The sequence below is a fragment of the Ranitomeya imitator genome, chromosome 1 (genome assembly GCF_032444005.1).
Source record: "Ranitomeya imitator isolate aRanImi1 chromosome 1, aRanImi1.pri, whole genome shotgun sequence".
In the NCBI taxonomy this organism is placed as follows: domain Eukaryota; kingdom Metazoa; phylum Chordata; class Amphibia; order Anura; family Dendrobatidae; genus Ranitomeya; species Ranitomeya imitator.
This window is the reverse complement of record NC_091282.1, coordinates 928,261,735-928,281,737: the sequence shown is the minus strand read 5'-3', so window position 1 is coordinate 928,281,737 and position 20,003 is coordinate 928,261,735. Positions and strand designations below refer to the sequence as shown.

General features: G+C 45.6%; 1 protein-coding gene across 2 annotated transcripts in view; it reads right to left on the bottom strand.

Moving 5' to 3' along the window:
* The window catches only part of SMARCAD1 (SNF2 related chromatin remodeling ATPase with DExD box 1), a 168,493-nt gene that overhangs the window by 146,919 nt on the left and 1,571 nt on the right, over positions 1-20,003 (bottom strand). Inside the window, exon 2 of one of the 2 annotated variants that reach the window (XM_069743576.1) lies at positions 2,842-2,982. The exons of the other annotated variant lie outside the window; for it this stretch is intronic. The gene's annotated coding sequence lies outside the window, so the exon portion shown is untranslated. The remainder of the gene's footprint in view (positions 1-2,841; positions 2,983-20,003) is intronic. 2 annotated transcript variants of the gene reach the window in all.

The window sequence follows — 20,003 nt, the reverse complement described above, 5'->3', positions numbered from 1 at the left end:
TGCCGCTGCTGGTTCCCTGAGGAAGGGATGCTGCAACCCACTGCCGCAACCTTCCCCCGGTAAGCCTACGTTCGGACTATAATTTCTTCCAAATTTTTTTTTGGGGAAAAGTGCGTCTTATAGTCTGAAAAATACAGTACATCTCTCAATGAATTTATCAAACGGTGCAGTGATTATACTGCCAGACCACAGGTGTGTCACAGAATTTTATGCCACTGGGCAGTGAAGAAAAAAAATTACTACATTTTTAACAAAATTTTGTTTTAGCCCCAGATTTCACATTTTCACACTGGGAATGGGTAAAAATGGCACCAAAATTTGTCCCAGAATTTCTGCTGAATGTAGAAATACCAATATGTGGCTGCATGGTACTGCGTTACCACACAGTGAGATTCGGGAGGAAAGGAGCACAATTTGTCTCCTGGAGCGCAAATTTTGCTAGAATAGATTGTGGACTTCAAATACAGAGCCCCTAAGTGCTAGAAGAAGAGAAGAATCCCCCTCAAGTGACTCCATTTGGTAAATTATACTCCTTTGGGAGTTTATCTACAGGTGTAGTGACGATTTTGACTCTATGGGTGTTTTCCAGATGTTGCCGAGTGAAAATTGCAAACTGCCATTTCAGTGCCCACTACAATGTAGTCACCAGTACGCAGGGCCGTATTTAGAGTTTCTGCTGCCCTAGGCACTTTTAGTGCTGCCTCCCCCTTTGGTGAGTATAACACTATCGGCAGTGACTTTGGCAAAAATCGCTGATGTGAAAGTCGCCTTTTGCAGCAGATCCGACAGTTTTTCCGCATCTGCCGCGTAATGGATCACTTAGGGCAACACTGCGTTCGGCCTCATTCATTCCCTATGGGACTTACAGACATGTGCGGCACTTGCGGTTTTGCCGCCATCCGGCAAATGCGGTACTTGCAGCAATGAGAAAAAACACTACTAGCAGTGTTTTATGTATCATCGTAAGTGCAAAACCGCAATTGCCGCACATGTTCGCAAGTAGCCATCACTACCTGTCCCTGCACCTTGCTAGCTCATCCCTATCCAACCCTCCCTGACCTATAACTACACTATAAAGCTTCAGAAAAGCAATTAACTGACATATTCCTATGATAATGAGGGCTCTAGGCTACGGCGTAGACTGGGACGGGCAGTGTCCGGGTCTCCATCCTCTCTGTGCACACCCTCAGTCCCTGCCTCACTGCCTGTGCACAGACCTCCCTCCACCGGACCCGGTAATCACTGCTCGCAGTAGCATACCGGCAGAGGTGTATCTAGGGTTTCTGGCACCCGGGGAAAGAATTCATTTTGGTGCCCCCCCTCCGCCAAGGACATATGTGATTTGCACACTCAGTCATGTGCCCACGAGCTCCTCTCCCTAATGCTCTCAATGTTCAGTGAAAAACTAAGAGAAGCAGAAGAGAAGCTCGTTGTCACAGGACCATAAGAGTATGTGTCCACGTTCAGGATTGCATCAGGATTTGGTCAGGATTTTTCATCAGTATTTGTAAGCCAAAACCAGGAGTGGAACAATTAGGGTCTGTTTCCACGTGCAGGAAACGCTGCGTGTCTGAAGCTGCATAGAGCCGCAACGTCAAACACGCAGCGTCCAGATGTTACAGCATAGTGGAGGGGATTTAATGAAATCCCGTCTCCACTATGCGTGGTAACTCGCACGCGGCGGCCCTGCGACTCCGGACATGCTGCGCGTCTTTTCAGATCGCAGCATGTCCGTATATCTTGCGGCGACGCTGCGTCGCCGCAAGATATAGCACAGGGCGCTATGGTGGGGAGCGATGATGCCGGATGTGTGCTGTGAACACATCCGGCATCATCGCGTCCCAGAAAGGGGGCGGGGCTTACCGCAGAGCGGCTAAGCCGCTCCGGCGATACCGCCGGCCATCCTGAAAGTGGACACATAGCCTTAGAGGAAAACTATAATAGAAACATATGCACCACTTCTGTATTTATCACCCACTCCTGGTTTTGGCTACAAATACTGATGTAAAATACTGACCAAATCCTGATGCAATCCTGAACGTGGACACATACTCTAAGTCTGAAAATCGCATATGAGTGACGTGTCCATGTGACGACTACTGGAACTTGCAGAGCTGAATCCTGATATCGCAGCTTCTGAATTCTCACAACGCATGCACTGCACACTTTTAGGATTCTCCCTTGCCGGTGGACAGTCATATCAGCACAAGTATGTGATTTGTATACTTCTGACCACATTCCGACTAGATGTGCCCGGCCTCGCTCAGTTCATTTTCATTGACGGAGGTCACGCATGTCTAGTCAGCACGTGATCGCATTAATGTAAATCCCCAGCATGAGAGAATCCTGACAGCGTGCAGTGTGCACTGTGAGAATTCAGAAGTCTGCAGTCACAAAGAATGACTGCAGACTCATCACAAGCCTGAACATCCCCTTTAAAAGGGACTCTGTCACCTGAATTTGGAGGGAACAATTTTCAGCCATAGGGGCAGGGTTTTCGGGTGTTTGATTCACCCTTTCCTTACCCGCTGGCTGCATGCTGGCTGCAATATTGGATTGAAGCTCATTCTCTGTCCTCCATAGTACACGCCTGCACAAGGCAAGATTGCAGATTGTGCAGGTACAGTATGTACTACGGAGGACAGAGAATGAGCTTCAATCCAATATTGCAGCCAGCATGCAGCCAGCGGGTATGGAAAGGGTGAATCAAACACCCGAAAACCCCACCCCTATGGCTGAAAATTTTTCCCTCCAAATTCAGGTGACAGTGTCCCTTTAAATCTCCTAACATATATAAAAACATGAGAGTTAGCATCACAAATAACATTTACATCCAGGTACCTGATAGATGACGTCGCCTCTGGAGCCGTTCTCCTTTTCTTCATCTTGTCCAGATCCCATGATGAGTTTTTTCTCATCCACAGCCGTCTCTGCAGACTTCCATCTTCGCCGCTCTTTTGCAGAAAGTCTCCACATGACGCCCTTAAAGATACAAGTGTCATTATAATGCTCCCAAATAAAAAATTGCCCCTCACTATATTGTCTGCACAAAGTATGACCCCCACACTGTCCCTCTTATGGTACATGCTCTTCACACTGACCTCTCCTTTCTATACCGGTCCCCTCTTCACACTGTCCTCTCACACTGTGTCCCCCTTATAGGGCCCAGTATTTATACTCCATATTTATACTCCATCCTCCCACACTGCGTTCATGCCTCCCCCATCCTCCCACCCTGCGTTCATGGCTCCCCCATCCTTCTCCCCTGCAAGCATGGCTCCCCCATCCTCCCACTCTGCGTTCATGGCTCCCCATCCTTCTCCCCTGCGTTCATGGCTCCCCCATCCTTCTCCCCTGCGTTCATGGCTCCCCCATCCTCCCACTCTGCGTTCATGGCTCCCCATCCTTCTCCCCTGCGTTCATGGCTCCCCCATCCTCCCACCCTGCGTTCATGGCTCCCCCATCCTTCTCCCCTGCGTTCACGGCTCCCCCATCCTTCTCCCCTGTGTGCACGGCTCCCCATCCTTCTCCCCTGTATGCACGGCTCCCCATCCTTCTCCCCTGTATGCACGGCTCCCCATCCTTCTCCCCTGTATGCACGGCTCCCCATCCTTCTCCCCTGTATGCACGGCTCCCCATCCTTCTCCCCTGTATGCACGGCTCCCCATCCTTCTCCCCTGTATGCACGGCTCCCCATCCTTCTCCCCTGTGTGCACGGCTCCCCATCCTTCTCCCCTGTGTGCACGGCTCCCCATCCTTCCCCCCTGTGTGCACGGCTCCCCATCCTTCTCCCCTGTATGCACGGCTCCCCATCCTTCCCCCCTGTGTGCACGGCACCCCACTTTTTTTCCGTCATACTTACCTCTCACCGGCGCGCAGCACAGAACTTCCTGGCATCTCAGCGTCTTCCTTCCTGTCTTCAGCGGTCACATGGTAGCGCTAATTAAGGGTGATGAATATGCGCATATTCATCACCCTTAATGATCGGTACCATGTGACCGCTGAAGACAGGACGCGCTGCAGGCGCTGAGACGCAGTTGCAGCCACCGCTGGAGGAAGGTGAGTATTACGTCTTCAGGGAGGGAGGGAGGGGGGCGGGAAGGAGGGAGGAGGGGGGGGGCGGAAACTTGACCCCGGAGTTTTATATAAAAAAAGAAAAAACCTAGCTCAAGGGCGCCCCCCCGCATCCCGCCGCCCTAGGCACGTGCCCTCAAGTGCCTAGTGGCAAATACGGCCCTGCCAGTACGTTGTTGTGCCCAGCACATGCTTCTGGAGACATGCACCTGTAAATTAGGTGGGCTCTCATCACTACAGAAATGCCAAACATGTGGATGGTAAATGTGGTTTAGACACACTGTGGGCTCAGAAAGGAGGGGGCATTTGGATTTGGGAGCACAAAATTTGCTGAATTTCAACTGGGGTGTGAGGAGCTATAGCGCTTTTACAGACTTTTTGTACTACCAGCTACTTGGAAGCCCCCTATATTTCCATTAACAAATGGACCTGAGTGGGAACTTGTTATTTTTTTTGTTGACTGAGTTGAAGCTTTTGTTAACATTTTACATAATATCCGGCACTCTACACTGAGCACTTACATCGGATTTTACATATAAATCTCAGAATGACATAATTCAGACGAAACCCCTGAGGGGGGGCCCTTAGTATAATGAGGCAGCAGAGTTACTCTAACCTGTCTGGCCTCTCTGCAGCGGTGTACTTTTCAGAAGTGCTAAAAACTGTGGAGGGCCGCGCTGCTATGCATGCCTAAAAAGACAGTCACCGCTGCAACACAGGTCAGATGGCATCCACAATGCCTCTGCCCCATTATAGGGAATCTTCTGGCGGGAGTTCCGTCTCAATCGGAGATTTACGTGAAAACCCCAGTGTAAGCACTAAACCCAGGATAAATGTGCCATGAGCCTTACTGCGATCTTTGGGAGGCAGAATGAACAAAATCAACAGAAGGTGAAGAATTGGTGATATATATTGTTTACGCCATTCCTTGTGCGATATAAGTGATTAGACGACTATTCTTCAGGTTGGTGCGATTCCAGCGATACCAGATTTGTTGAGTTTTTTTTTTTTAAGTTTGGCTGCGTTCACACACTAAAAAACACTATCGCAAAACTAGTTTTTACATCCCCATATTTAGATAGCTGCCAATTCCCTCTTCCCCAAGTAAGCTGAATACGAACTGTAAGACACATTAATTTTTTTTCCCTATTTTCCTTCTGAAAATTTGGGGTGTGTCTTTGGTCCGGTGCCCCCTATAGTCCGAAAAATAAGGCACATCTTTTACATTTTCCCAGGATGGGACATCAGCTCCACAGCTGCAACAAACAGGCTTTCCATGCATGTATTGTGACTGTCACACAGCCGTGACGTATGCAGTTGTGGCGACGGACAGCTGATCAGCCGGAGCAATCCAGGAAGTCGGGTTCCCTCTGCAGCTTATTCGGTAAGCGCTATAGCTTGCCAAATACGCCCTGATCCTATCAAATTCGCTCACCACTAGTTATGAGTGACCGAATCAACAGTTTGGTACCTTCTGAAAAAAAAAAAAAAAAAAAAAAAAAAAAAGCACACTGGTGAGCTTGTGAAACTCAAAAAGGCCTGGACGTTCACAGACAACAACAGTGGTGTATGATTTCAGAATCCTTTCCATGGTGAATTAAAAAAAAGCCTCTTCACAACATCAACCCAAGCACCAGGAAGTAGGTGCTTCAGTATCAAGAGAAGACTTCATGAGAGCAAATACAGAGGGTTCACCAGAAGGTGAAAAGAATACAGCTCAGTTCTGGAAAAGCTTTCTTTGGACAGAAGAAACTAAGATCAAACTGTACATGAATGATGGGATGAAGTATGGAGAAGGCTTGGAACGGCTCATAATTAGGATTGATCGAATAGCTTTGGATAACTCCTTATCCGAACAGCTACAGCGGGAACCCAGATACCTGGAGAGCTTCGATAACACTGGTCAACACAAAAAAAATCATCAGCAAAGGTAATATGTCTATTTTATGGATTTTGATGTGCGGATTCTCAATGTACGTGGTTTTTCCTATGTTATTCCCATTTCTTTGCTTGTCTTACTTAACCCCTTAGCGACCGCCGATACGCCTTTTAACGGCGGCCGCTAAGGGTACTTAAACCACAGCGCCGTTAATTAACGGCGCTGTGGAAAAAGTGAATAGCGCCCCCCAGAGTCGGATTTTCTCCGGGGTCTCGGCTGCCGGGGGTAGCCGAGACCCCGGAGAACATGAATCGGGGGGAGTTTTTTACCCACGCCGCATTTGCGATCGCCGGTAGTTAACCGTTTACCGGCGATCGCAAAAAAAAAACAAAAAAAAAACACGCGATCTCTTTTCAATTTCTCTGTCCTCCGATGTGATCGCACATCGGAGGACAGAGAAAAGGGGTCCCAGGTAGCCCCTCAATACTCACCTATCTCCCCTGGTGCTCCTCGTGGCTCCCGGTGGGCGCCGCCATCTTCAAAATGGCGGGCGCATGCGCAGTGCGCCCGCCGGTACCGGGGGTTTTACCGACCCCTGTTTTGCGATCGCCGGTAATTAACTGTTTACCGGCGACTGCAAAAAAAAAGTCAAAGTGTAATTCTCTGTCCTCTGATGTGATCGCACATCAGAGGACAGAGAAATAGGGGGATTCGGGGACCCTAGCATACTCACCTGTGTCCCTGGGTCCTCCTGCTGCTCCTCCTGGCTGCCGGGGAAAAGAAAATGGCAGGCGCATGCGCAGTGCGCCCGCCATCTGTCTCCATCTGCTGGCCGGCAGGAGAACAGCAGTTGGGGCTAAAATTAGGGCTAGGGTTAGGGCTAGGGTTAGGGCTAGGGGTATAGGGTTAGGGCTAGGGGTAGGGTTAGGGGTAGGGGTAGGGCTAAAATTAGGATTAGGGTTGGGGCTAAATTTAGGGTTAGGCTTTCACACTTACGTCGGTACGGGGCCGTCGCAATGCGTCGGCCCGATATACCGACGCACGTTGTGAAAATTGTACACGTGGGCAGCGGATGTAGTTTTTCAACGCATCCGCTGCCCAATCTATGTCCTGGGGAGGAGGGGGCGGAGTTACGGCCACGCATGCGCGGTCAGAAATGGCGGATGCGACGTACAAAAAAACGTTTCATTGGACTTTTTTTGTGCCGACGGTCCGCCAAAACACAACTGATCCAGTGCTCGACAGACGCGACGTGTGGCCATCTGTCACGATCTGTCGGCAATACAAGTCTATGGGCAAAAAACGCATCCTGCGGGCACATTTGCAGGATCCGTTTCTTGTCCAAAACTACGGATTGCGACGGATGCCAAACGACGCAAGTGTGAAAGTAGCCTTAGGGCTAGGGTTAGGGCTAAAGTTAGGGCTAGGGTTGGGGCTAAAGTTAGGGTTAGAGTTGGGATTAGGGTTAGGGTTTGGATTAGGGTTGGTATTAGGGTTAGGGTTGGCATTAGGGTTACGCTTCGGATTAGGGTTAGGTTTGGGATTAGGGTTAAGGTTAGGGTTGTGATTAGGGGTATATTGGGATTAGGGTTAGGTTTGAGGTTAGGGTTGAGATTAGGATTAGGGGTGTGTTGGATTTAGGGTTTTGATTAGGGTTATGGTTAGGGTTGACATTAGGGCTGTTTTGGGGTAAGGGTTGTGATTATCGTTAGGGTTAGTGATTAGGATTATGGATCAGGTTGGGATTAGGGTTAGGGGTGTGTTGGAGTTGGGTTGGAGCTAGAATTGGGGGGTTTCCACTGTTTAGGTACATCAGGGGGTCTCCAAACACGACAGCCAATTTTGCGCTCAAAAAGTCAAATGGTGCTCCCTCCCTTCTGAGTTCTGCCGAGCGCCCAAACAGTGGGTTACCCCCACATATGGGGCATGAGCGTACTCGGGATAAATTGGACAACAACTTCTGGGGTCCAATTTCTCTTGTTACCCTTGTGAAAATAAAAACTTGGGGGCTAAAAAATCTTTTTTTGTGAAAAAAAATATTTTTTATTTTCACGACTCTGCATTCTAAACTTCTGTGAAGCACTTGGGCATTCAAAGTTCTCACCACACATCTAGATAAGTTCCTTGGGGGGTCTAGTTTCCAAAATGGGGTCACTTGTGGAGGGTTTCTACTGGTTAGGTTCATCAGGGGCTCTGCAAATGCAACATAATGCTCGCAGGCCATTCTATCAAAGTCTGCATTCCAAAACGGCGCTCCTTCCTTCCGAGCTCTGCCGTGCGCCTAAACAGTGGTTTACCCCCACATATGGGGTACCAGCATACTACGGACAAATTGGACAACAACTTTTGGGGTCCAATTTTTCTTGTTACCCTTGTGAAAATAAAAACTTGGGGGCTAAAAAAATCTTTTTTGTGGAAAAAAAAATATTTTTTATTTTCATGACTCTGCATTATAAACTTCTGTGAAGCACTTGGGCATTCAAAGTTCTCACCACACATCTAGATAAGGCTAGGTTCCCATTGCGTTAATGAGACCGTGCTAACGGACAGCGTTGCACGGCGAAATTAACGCCGTGCAACGCGTCCGTTAGCGCGCCCATTAACAGCAATGGGGACGCGCCCATTAACAGCAATGGGGACGCGCATCACTAGCGCGTGCCATTTTCGGCACACGCTAGCGATGTTCCGGTGTTTTGTGGCGCGCCGCGGACGCTGCTTGCAGCGTCCGAGGCGCGCCCGCGGTCCGTTCCCCGCTCTCGCAGATCAGAGATCTGCGAGAGCGGGGACGTTTAACGCGACCCCTTTACAACACATTGCGTTAGCGCAATCCGCTAGCGCTAGGCGCTAAACAGATTGCACTAACGCAATCTGAACCTAGCCTTAGTTCCATGGGGGGTCTAGTTTCCAAAATGGGGTCACTTGTGGGGGATTTCTACTGTTTAGGCACATCAGGCTCTCTCAAACGCGACATGGCGTCCGATCTTAATTCCAGCCAATTCTACATTGAAAAAGTAAAACGGCACTCCTTCTCTTCCAAGCTCTGCGGTGCGCCCAAACAGTGGTTTACCCCCACATATTGGGTATCGACGTACTCAGGAGAAATTGCACAACAACTTTAGTGGTCTAATTTCTCCTGTTACCCTTGTGAAAATAAAAATTTGTGGGCAAAAAGATCATAATTTGTAGAAAAAATGTGATTTTTTTTTTTTTCACGGCTCTACGTTATAAACTTCTGTGAAGCACTTGGGGGTTCAAAGTGCTCACCACACATCTAGATAAGTTCCTTAAGGGGTCTAGTTTCCAAAATGGTGTCACTTGTGGGGGGTTTCCACTGTTTAGGCACATCAGGGGCTCTCCAAACGTGACATGGCGTCCGATCTCAATTCCAGCCAATTCTGCATTGAAAAAGTCAAACGGCGCTCCTTCACTTCTAAGTTCTGCGGTGCGTCCAAAAAGTGGTATACCCCCACATATGGGGTATTGGCGTATTCAGGAGAAATTGCATAACAAAATTTATGGTTACATTTCTGTTTTTACACATGTGAAAATAAAAAAAATGGTTCTGAATTAAGATGTTTGCAAAAAAAAGTTAAATGTTCATTTTTTCCTTCCACATTGTTTCAGTTCCTGTGAAGCATGTAAAGGGTTAATAAACTTCTTGAATGTGGTTTTGAGAACCTGGAGGGGTGTAGTTTTTAGAATGGTGTCACACTTCATTATTTTCTATCATATAGACCCCTCAAAATGACTTCAAATGTGATGTGGTCCCTAAAAAAATTGGTGTTGTAGAAATGAGAAATTGCTGGTCAACTTTTAACCCTTATAACTCCCTAACAAAAAAAAATTTTGTTTCCAAAATTGTGCTGATGTAAAGTAGACATGTGGGAAATGTTATTTATTAACTATTTTTCGTGACATATCTCTTTGATTTAAGGGCATAAAAATACAAAGTTTGAAAATTGCAAAATTTTAAATTTTTTTGCCATATTTCCATTTTTTCATAAATAATCGCAAGTAATATCGAAGAAATGTTACCACTAACATGAAGTACAATATGTCACGAAAAAACGATCTCAGAATCAGCGGGATCCGTTGAAGCGTTCCAGAGTTATAACCTCATAAAGTGACAGTGGTCAGAATTGCAAAAATTGGCTCAGTCATTAAATACCAAATTGGCTCTGTCACTAAGGGGTTAATTGTGAATGTTCCTACAGGGACAACATCAGTAAAGGTTTTAGTGAGTTTTATGGGAAGAAGTATTGACAGTGTAGTCAACCAATGGCTGCTTCTCGGAAAGTCACGTTATGGGGCGGAGCTAACTTATGAGGTCGTAAGATTTGAGTCAGCCAGAAAAGGATGGTGATGGTAGCAAGGACTGGTATGTGAGACTGACAGGAGACAGGCCTCTACAGGGATCCGAGCCCTGCCACAGGGAGACAGAAGGGAAGGCAGCGGACATCCACCATTGTGAGAGGATTCTCACTGCATTTCTGGGAGGGCAAGTTGCCTCAGAGGGAAGAAAACAGCTCAGCCACTGAGGTATAACTGAGTGAGAGTCTCCACAGAGAGAGAACCTGAAAGCAGCCAATATCACACTGAGAAACTGCCTGTCTACAAATGTTCATCTGTAAGGAATAGGCCGACCCATTTACCTCAACTGTATATATAGTTATCTACCAGATTACCTCCAGTAAAATCAGTTTTAAATACAACCTGCCTCTCTTCTGTGGGGAAATACAGTTGTGGCCAAAAGTATTGACACCCCTGCAATTCTGTCAGATAATACGCAGTTTCTTCCTGAAAATGATTGCAACACACAATTCTTTGGTATTTTCATTTAATTTGTCTTAAATGAAAAAACACAAAAGAGAATGAAGCAAAACATTGATCATTTCACACAAAACTCCAAAAATGGGCCAGACAAAAGTATTGGCACCCTCAGCCTAATACTTGGTTGCACAACCTTTAGCCAAAATAACTGCGACCAACCGCTTCCGGTAACCAACAATGAGTTTCTTACAATGCTCTGCTGGAATTTTAGACCATTCTTCTTTGGCAAACTGCTCCAGGTCCCTGATATTTGAACGGTGCCTTCTCCAAACTGCCATTTTTAGATCTCTCCACAAGTGTCCTATGGGATTCAGGTCTGGACTCATTGCTGGCCACCTTAGAAGTGTCCAGTGCTTTCTCTCAAACCATTTTCTAGTGCTTTTTGAAGTGTGTTTTGGGTCATTGTCCTGCTGGAAGACCCATGACCTCTGAGGGAGACCCAGCTTTCCCACACTGGGCCCTACATTATGCTGCAAAATTTGTTGATAGTCTTCAGACTTCATAATGCCATGAACATGGTCAAGCAGTCCAGTGCCAGAGGCAGCAAAGCAACCCCAAAAAAAAAAAAATCAGGGAACCTCTGCCATGTTTGACTGTAGGGACCGTTTTCTTTTCTTTGAATGCCTCTTTTTTTCTCCTGTAAACTCTATGTTGATGCTTTTGCCCAAAAAGCTCTACTTTTGTCTCATCTGACCAGAGAATATTCTTCCAAAACGTTTTAGGCTTTTTCTGGTAAGTTTTGGCAAACTCCAGCCTGGCTTTTTTATGTCTCGGGGTAAGAAGTGGGGTCTTCCAGGGTCTCCTACCATACAGTCCCTTTTCATTCAGACGCCGACAGATAGTACGGGTTGACACTGTTGTACCCTTGGACTGCAGGACAGCTTGAACTTGTTTGGATGTTAGTCGAGGTTCTTTATCCAACATCCGCACAATCTTGCATTGAAATCTCTTGTCAATTTTTATTTTCCGTCCACATCTAGGGAGGTTAGCCACAGTGCCATGGGCTTTAAACGTGTTGATGACACTGCGCACGGTAGACACAGGAACATTCAGGTCTTTGGAGATGGACTTGTAGCCTTGAGATTGCTCATGCTTCCTCACAATTTGGTTTCTCAAGTCCTCAGACAGTTCTTTGGTCTTCTTTCTTTTCTCCATGCTCAATGTGGTACACACAAGGACACAGGACAGAGTCAACTTTAATCCATGTCAACTGGCTGCAAGTGTGATTTAGTTATTGCCAACACCTGTTAGGTGCCACAGGTAAGTTACAGGTGCTGTTAATTACACAAAGTAGAGAAGCATCACATGCCAATATTTTGTCCACCCCCTTTTTTATGTTTGGTGTGGAATTATATCCAATTTGGCTTTAGGACAATTATTTTTGTGTTTTTTCATTTAAGACAACTTAAATGAAGATAATAAATAATTTGTGTTTGCAATCATTTTCAGGAAGAAACTGAGTATTATCTGACAGAATTGCAGGGGTGTCAATACTTTTGGCCACAACTGTACCTACAGTTATATGAAAAGGTTTGGGCACCCCTATTAATCTTAAGCTTAATGTTTTATAAAAATAGTTTTTTTTGCAACAGCTATTTTATTTCAGTTTCATATATCGAATAACTGTTGGACACAGTAATGTTTCTGCCTTGATGAGGTTTATTGTACTAACAGAAAATGTGCAATCTGCATTCAAACAAAATTTGACAGGTGCATAAGTATGGGCACCCTTATCATTTTCTTGTTTTAAATACTCCTACCTACTTTTTACTGACTTACTAAAGCACTTTTCTTTTTGTTTTCTAACCTCATTGAGCTTTGAACTCCATAGCCAGGTGTATGCAATCATGAGAAAAGCTACTTAAAGTGGCCACTTGCAACTTGTTCTCCTGTTTGAATCTCCTCTGAAGAGTGGCATCATGGGCTCCTCAAAACAACTGTCTAATGATCTGAAAACAAAGATTATTCAACATAGTTGTTCAGGGGAAGGATACAACAAGATGTCTCAGATTTAACCTGTCAATTTCCACTGTGAGGAACATAGTAAGGAAATGGAAGAACACAGGTACAGTTCTTGTTAAGGCCAGAAGTGGCAGGCCAAGAAAAACATCAGAAAAACAGAAGAAGAATGGTGAGATCAGTCAAGGACAATCCACAGACCACCTCCAGAGAGCTGCAGCATCAACTTGCTGCAGATGGTGTCACTGTGCATCGGTCAACTATACAACGCACTTTGCACAAGGAGAAGCTGTATGGGAGAGTGATGCGAAAAAAGCAGTTTCTGCAAGCACACCACAAACAGAGTCGGCTGAGCTATGCAAAAGCACATTTGGAGAAGCCAATTTCTTTTTGGAAGAAGGTCCTGTGGACTGATGAAACCAAGATTGAGTTGTTTGGTCATGCAAAAAGGCGTTATGCATGGCGGCCAAAAAACACAGCATTCCAAGAAAAAGACTTGAAACCCACAGTAAAATTTGGTGGAGGTTCCATCATGCTTTGGGGCTGTGTGGCCAATGCCGGCACCGGGAAGCTTGTTAACCCCTTCATGACCCAGCCTATTTTGACCTTAATGACCTGGCCGTTTTTTGCAATTCGGACCAGTGTCCCTTTATTAGGTAATAAATCGGGAACACTTCAACGGATCTCAACGGTTTTTTCGTGACATATTCACGTTAGTTTTCCATGTTAGTGGTAAATTTAGGTCAATAATTTTTGTGTTTATTTGTGGGAAAAAAATGGAAATTTGGCTACAATTTTGAAAATTTCGCAGTTTTCAAATTTTGAATTTAATTCTGTTAAACCAGAGAGTTATGTGACACAAAATAGTTAATAAATAACATTTCCCACATGTCTACTTACATCAGCACAATTCTGTAAACAAAATTTTTTTTTTTGCTAGGAAGTTATAAGGGTTAAAATTTGACCAGCGATTTCTCATTTTTACAACGAAATTTACAAAACCATTTTTTTAGGGACCACCTCACATTTGAAGTCAGTTTGAGGGGTCTGTATGGCTGAAAATACCCAAAAGTGACACCATTCTAAAAACTGCACCCCTCAAGGTACTCAAAACCACCATCATGAAGTTTATTAACACTTCAGGTGCTTCACAGCAGCAGAAGCAACATGGAAGGAAAAATGAACATTTATCTTTTTAGTCACAAAAATGTTTTAGCAACAATTTTTTTATTTTCCCAATGGTAAAAGGAGAAATTGGACCCCAAACGTTATTGTACAATTTGTCCTGAGTACGCCGATACCTCATATGTGGGGGGAACCGCTGTCTGCACGCACGACAGGGTTCGGAAGGGAAGTAGCGCCATTTGACTTTTTCAATGAAAAATTGGCTCCAATCGTTAACGGACACCATGTCGCGTTTGGAGAGCCCCTGTGTGCCTAAACATTGGAGCTCCCACATGTGACCCCATTTTGGAAACTAGACCTCCCCAAGGAGCTTATCTAGATGCATAGTGAGCACTTTAAACCCCCAGGTGCTTCACAAATTGATCCGTAAAAATGAAATTTTTTTTTTTTTTTTTTTTTCAGAAAAAAATTATTTTAGCCTCAATTTGTTCATTTCCACATGGGCAACAGGATAAAATGGATCCTTAAATCAGGGCTCGGAAGGGAAGGAGCGCCATTTGACTTTTTCAATGAAAAATTAGCTCCAATCGTTAACGGACACCATGTCGCGTTTGGAGAGCCCCTGTGTGCCTAAACATTGGAGCTCCCACATGTGACCCCATTTTGGAAACTAGACCTCCCATGGAACTAATCTAGATGGGGGTTTAAAGTGGTTACACCACAAGTGCTAAGTTTACAACGCAGAGCCGTGAAAATAAAAAAAATCATTTTTCTTTCCTCAAAAATGATGTTTTAGCAAGCAATTTTTTATTTTCACAAGGGTAACAGGAGAAGTGGACCCGAATATTTGTTGCCCAGTTTGTCCTGAGTACGCTGATACCCGATATGTGGGGGTAAACCACTGATAGGACACACGTCGGGGCTCGGAAAGGAAGTAGTGACGTTTTGAAATGCAGACTTTGATGGAATGGTCTGCAGGCCTCACGTTGCGTTTGCAGAGCCCCTGATGTGCCTAAACAGTAGAAACCCCCCACAAGTGACCCCATTTTGGAAATTAGACCCCCCAAGGAACTTATCTAGATATGTGGTGAGCACTTTGAACCCCCAGGTGCTTCACAGAAGTTAACAACGCAGAGCCGTGAAAATAACAAATCAATTTTCTTTCCTCAAAAATTTCTTTTAGTAAGCAATTTTTCATTTTCACAAGGGTAACAGGAGAAGTGGACCCGAATATTTGTTCCCATTTTGTCCTGAGTACGCTGGTACCCCATATGTGGGGGTAAACCACTGGGCGCACATCAGGGCTCGGAAGGGAGAGAGCACCATTTGACTTTTTGAACGCAAGATTGACTGGAATCAATGGTGGCGCCATGTTGCGTTTGGAGACCTCTGATGTGCCTAAACAGTGGAAACCCCTCAATTCTACCTCCAACACTAACCCCAACACACCCCTAACCCCAACTGTAGCCATAACCCTAATCACAACCCTAACCCCAACACACCCGTAATCCCAACCCTAACCACAACTTTAACCCCAACACACCCCTAACCCTAACCACAAGCTTAATCTTAACCCTATTTCCAACCCTAGCTGTTGTGAATTCTGCTCTTGGGTTCCCTCCGGTGGTTATGAGTGGTAGTGCTGCTGTCTTTGGATCGCAGCATTTATCAGGTGTGTCCACTTATTGCAATTTGGACTGGGCTATTTAGTCTTGCTTGATCCTTTAGTCTGTGCCAGTTGTCCATTGTTTTTGGAGGATTCACATCCCTGACTGGTCTCTCCTGTTTTGCTGTTCTTTTCAACAAAGATAAGTTCTGGCTTTGTTTTTGCTGTCCACATGCTGTGGGCCTTATAGTTCTGTGCACTTTCCTATTTTGTCTTGTCCAGCTTTGTCTGTGTAAGGATTTTTTGCAGCCAAGCTGTATCTCTGGAGATGCAGATACACCCTCCATGTCTTTAGTCAGATGTGGAGATTTGTATTTTCTGTGGTGGATATTTTCTAGTGTTTTAATACTGACCGCATAGTACTCTGTCCTATTCTTTCTTTTTAGCTAGAAAGGCCTCCTTTGCTAAATCCTGATTTCCCTCTCCTCTCACAGTCAATATTACTGGGGGGCTGTCTATCCTTTGGGGATTTTCTCTGAGGCAAGATAGTTTTCCCGTTTCTATCTTTAGGGGAAGTTATTCCTTAGGCTGTGTCGAGGTGTCTAGGGAGTGTTAGGTACATCCCACGGCTACTTCTAGTTGGGAGGCTAAGTTCAGGGTCTGCGGTCAGTACAGGTACCACCTTCTCCAGAGTACGTCACATGCTGCTCCTAGGCCACCAGATCATAACACCTAGCCCTAATTTCAACCCTAACCCTAAGGCTATGTACCCACGTTGCGGATTCGTATGAGATTTTTCCGCACGATTTTTGAAAAATCCACAGGTAAAAAGGCACTGCGTTTTACCTGCGGATTTACCGTGGATATTCAGTGTTTTTTTGTGCGGATTTCACTTGCGGATTCCTATTGAGGAACAGGTGTAAAACGCTGCGGAATCCACACAAAGAATTGACATGCTGTGGAGAATACAACGCAGCGTTTCCGCGCGGTATTTTCCGCAACATGGGCACAGCGGATTTGGTTTTCCAAAGGTTTACATGGTACTGTAAACCTGATGAAAAACTGCTACGTATCCGCAGCGGCCAATCCGCTGCGGATCTGCAGCCAAATCCGCACCGTGTGCGCATAGCCTAATTCTAACCCTAAACCCTAACCCTAGTTCTAACCGTAACCCTAGTGGAAAAAAAATTATGTATTTTCTTTATTTTATTATTGTCCCTACCTATGGGGGTGATAAAGGGGGGGGGGGAATCATTTACTTTTTTATTTTATTTTTATCACTGTGATTGATAGGTTTTATCACAGTGACCAAAACATACCCGGAACGAATCTGCCGGCCAGCAGATTCGGCGGGTACACTGCGCATGCGCCTGCCATTTTCGAAGATGGCGGCGCCCATGGAGAAGACGGACCGAGCCTCCCGGTGTCCGTAAGTATGGGGGGGAGGGGGGGAGGGGGGAGATTGGAGCACGGGGGAGGGGGTATCTGAGCACGGGGGTTGCTGACAGGACGCGGGAGCAGACAGGACGACGGAGGGGAGCGGAGCACAGGACGGAGGACTGGGGAGGAGATCGGTGGCGGTGGGGGCAGATCAGGGTTTCCAGCCATGGCCGATGATATTGCAGCATCGGCCATGGCTGGATTGTAATATTTCAATATTTCTCCAAGACTTTACACGTGCTGCGCCGATTCTTTGGAATGCACTACCTAGGTTAATACGATTAATCCCCAATCCCCACAGTTTTAAGCGTACCCTAAAAACTCACTTGTTCAGACTGGCCTACCGCCTCACTGCGTTAACCTAACGATCCCTGTGTGGCCTATTTATATAAAAAAAAAAAAACACAGGTTCCTTGCATCACGTTCTAATTCACTTTATGCAGTTAATAGCCCTCTGTGTCTGTACTGCTACATACTTAGGCAGTTAACTGGTTCATGCAGCTTTACATGAACACCCGAGCCTTACACTATGGCCGGTCCGAATAATTAAAGCAATTGTTACCATCCACCTCTCGTGTCTCCCCTTTTCCTCATAGTCTGTAAGCTTGCGAGCAGGGCCCTCATTCCTCCTGGTATCTGTTTTGAACTGTATTTCTGTTATGCTGTAATGTCTATTGTCTGTACAAGTCCCCTCTATAATTTGTAAAGCGCTGCGGAATATGTTGGCGCTATATAAATAAAAATTATTATTATATTATTTCACCAGTTTTCATAGGTGAAATATTACAAATCGCTCTGATTGGCTGTTGAAAGTGAAACTGCCAATCAGAGCGATCGTAGCCATGGGGGGTGGGGGGGGGGGTGAAGCCACCCCTCCCTGGGCTGAAGTACCACTCCCCATGTCCCTGCAGATCTGGTGAAATTGGAGTTAACCCTTTCACCCGATCTGCAGGGACGCAATCCCTCCATGACGCCACATAGGCATCACAGGTTAGATTGGCACCGACTTTCATGACGCCTACGTGGCGTCAAAGGTCGGGAAGGGGTTAAAGTTGAGGGACGCATGGATTCCTCTCAGTATCAGCAGATTCTTGACAATAATGTTCATGAATCAGTGACAAAGTTGAAGTTACGCAGGGGATGGATCTTTCAGCAAGACAATGATCCAAAACACTGTTCCCAATCTACTCAGGCATTCATGCAGAGGAACAATTACACTGTTCTGGAATGGCCATCTCAGTCCCCAGACCTGAATATCATTGAACATCTGTGGGATCATTTGAAGAGGGCTGTCCATGCTCGGCGACCATCAAACTTAACTGAACTGGAATTGTTTTGTAAAGAGTAATGGTCAAAAATACCTTCATCCAGGATCCAGGAACTGATTAAAAGCTACAGGAAGCGACTAGAGGCTGTTATTTTTGCAAAAGGAGGATCTACTAAATATTAATATCACTTTTCTGGTGGGGTGCCCATACTTATGCACCTGTCAAATTTTGTTTGAATGCAGATTGCACATTTTCTGTTAGTACAATAAACCTCATTTCAAGGCAGAAACATTACTGTGTCCAACAGTTATTAGATATATGAAACTGAAATAGCTGTTGCAAGAAAAAACAATTTTTATAAAACATTAAGCTTAAGATTAATAGGGGTGCCCAAACTTTCATATAACTGTATATATAGTCGGTTGGCTCATCGCATTTTTTTTTAATTTGTCACCACCATTGAACTGAATCTACTCTGTTTGATCTGATTTAAAGGGAACCTGTCACCCCGTTTTTTGAGATTGAGCTATAAATACTGTTAAATAGGGCCTGCGCTGTGTGTTACTATAGTGCTCTGCTGCACGGGGCTTCAGGAAAATGGCCGCGGGATACCGCGCGTGCGCATTAGAGATCGCGGCGGCCATTTTCCCAAAGCCGAGACTCGGCTTTGGGAAAATGGCCGGTCTCGGCTTTGGGAAAATGGCCGCCGCGATCTCTAATGCGCACGCGCGGTATCCCGCGACCATTTTCCTGAAGCCCCGTGCAGCAGAGCACTCGATCTGCGCACGCGCGGCCCCAGGAAGATGGCCGCCCCCACCGACGAAAGGGATGACAGCGCAGATCGCGCGCTGCTTGTTCACCACTATGCCACCAACGTAAAGCTGAGGAAGAACCAGCGCTGTGAACACGCCCTCCCGACCTGACCAGCCTGATTGACAGGCGAAAACGGCGACTTTGGTAAGTTATTTCTCAGCATAGGTGGGGAATCGGGGTACACTACATACACTATAGTAACACACAGCGCAGGCCCTATTTAACAGTATTTATAGCTCAATCTCAAAAAACGGGGTGACAGGTTCCCTTTAAGGAGAAAAATGCCCCCACAGTGTATCAATCATCCGAACAGATTCTGCTATGTGTGTGGTTCTTTTACACCAAAAGGCCAAGTACGTTCAATCACTCATGATATTAAAAAGATGTACTTTAAGTGTCCACTTGGTGATAGAGATAAGATCCGGGACCCTCATGTGATATGCTCAAGTTGTTCTAATGGTCTTAGTGACTGGTTCAATATGAGGAAAGTATCTATGCCATTTGCTGTTCCCATGATTTGTAAAGAACCAAAAATCATAGTGATGACTGCTACTTTTGTTTTGTCAAACTGAAGGGCTTTTCTACAAACATAAGATTAATTACCCTGAATTTGAATCTGCGATTAGGGCTGTTCCACATGATGGCACCTTGCTGGTTCCTGAACCACCATAGTCTGAATTGGATGAAAATGAAGAAGAGCATGAAGACTACGGAGCTGAAACTACTGGCAAAGACATGGAGGCCTCAAGTCAAGATGAGTATGTACCTGATGGAGAAGCCAGAACGCTTAACAACATGAATTAAATGACCTCATCAGAGACCTTTCATTGTAAAAAGATAAAGCTGAACTTCTTGCATCTACATTGAAACAGAAGAATCTCCCTCACGATGATGTCAAAGTGTGTGTTATTACCGAAACAGAAGTAACACTTTAAACACAATTTGTCACAGTTGATGGACCAATGGTGTACTGTAACAATGTGAATGGCCTCTTTGAAGAACTGAATCA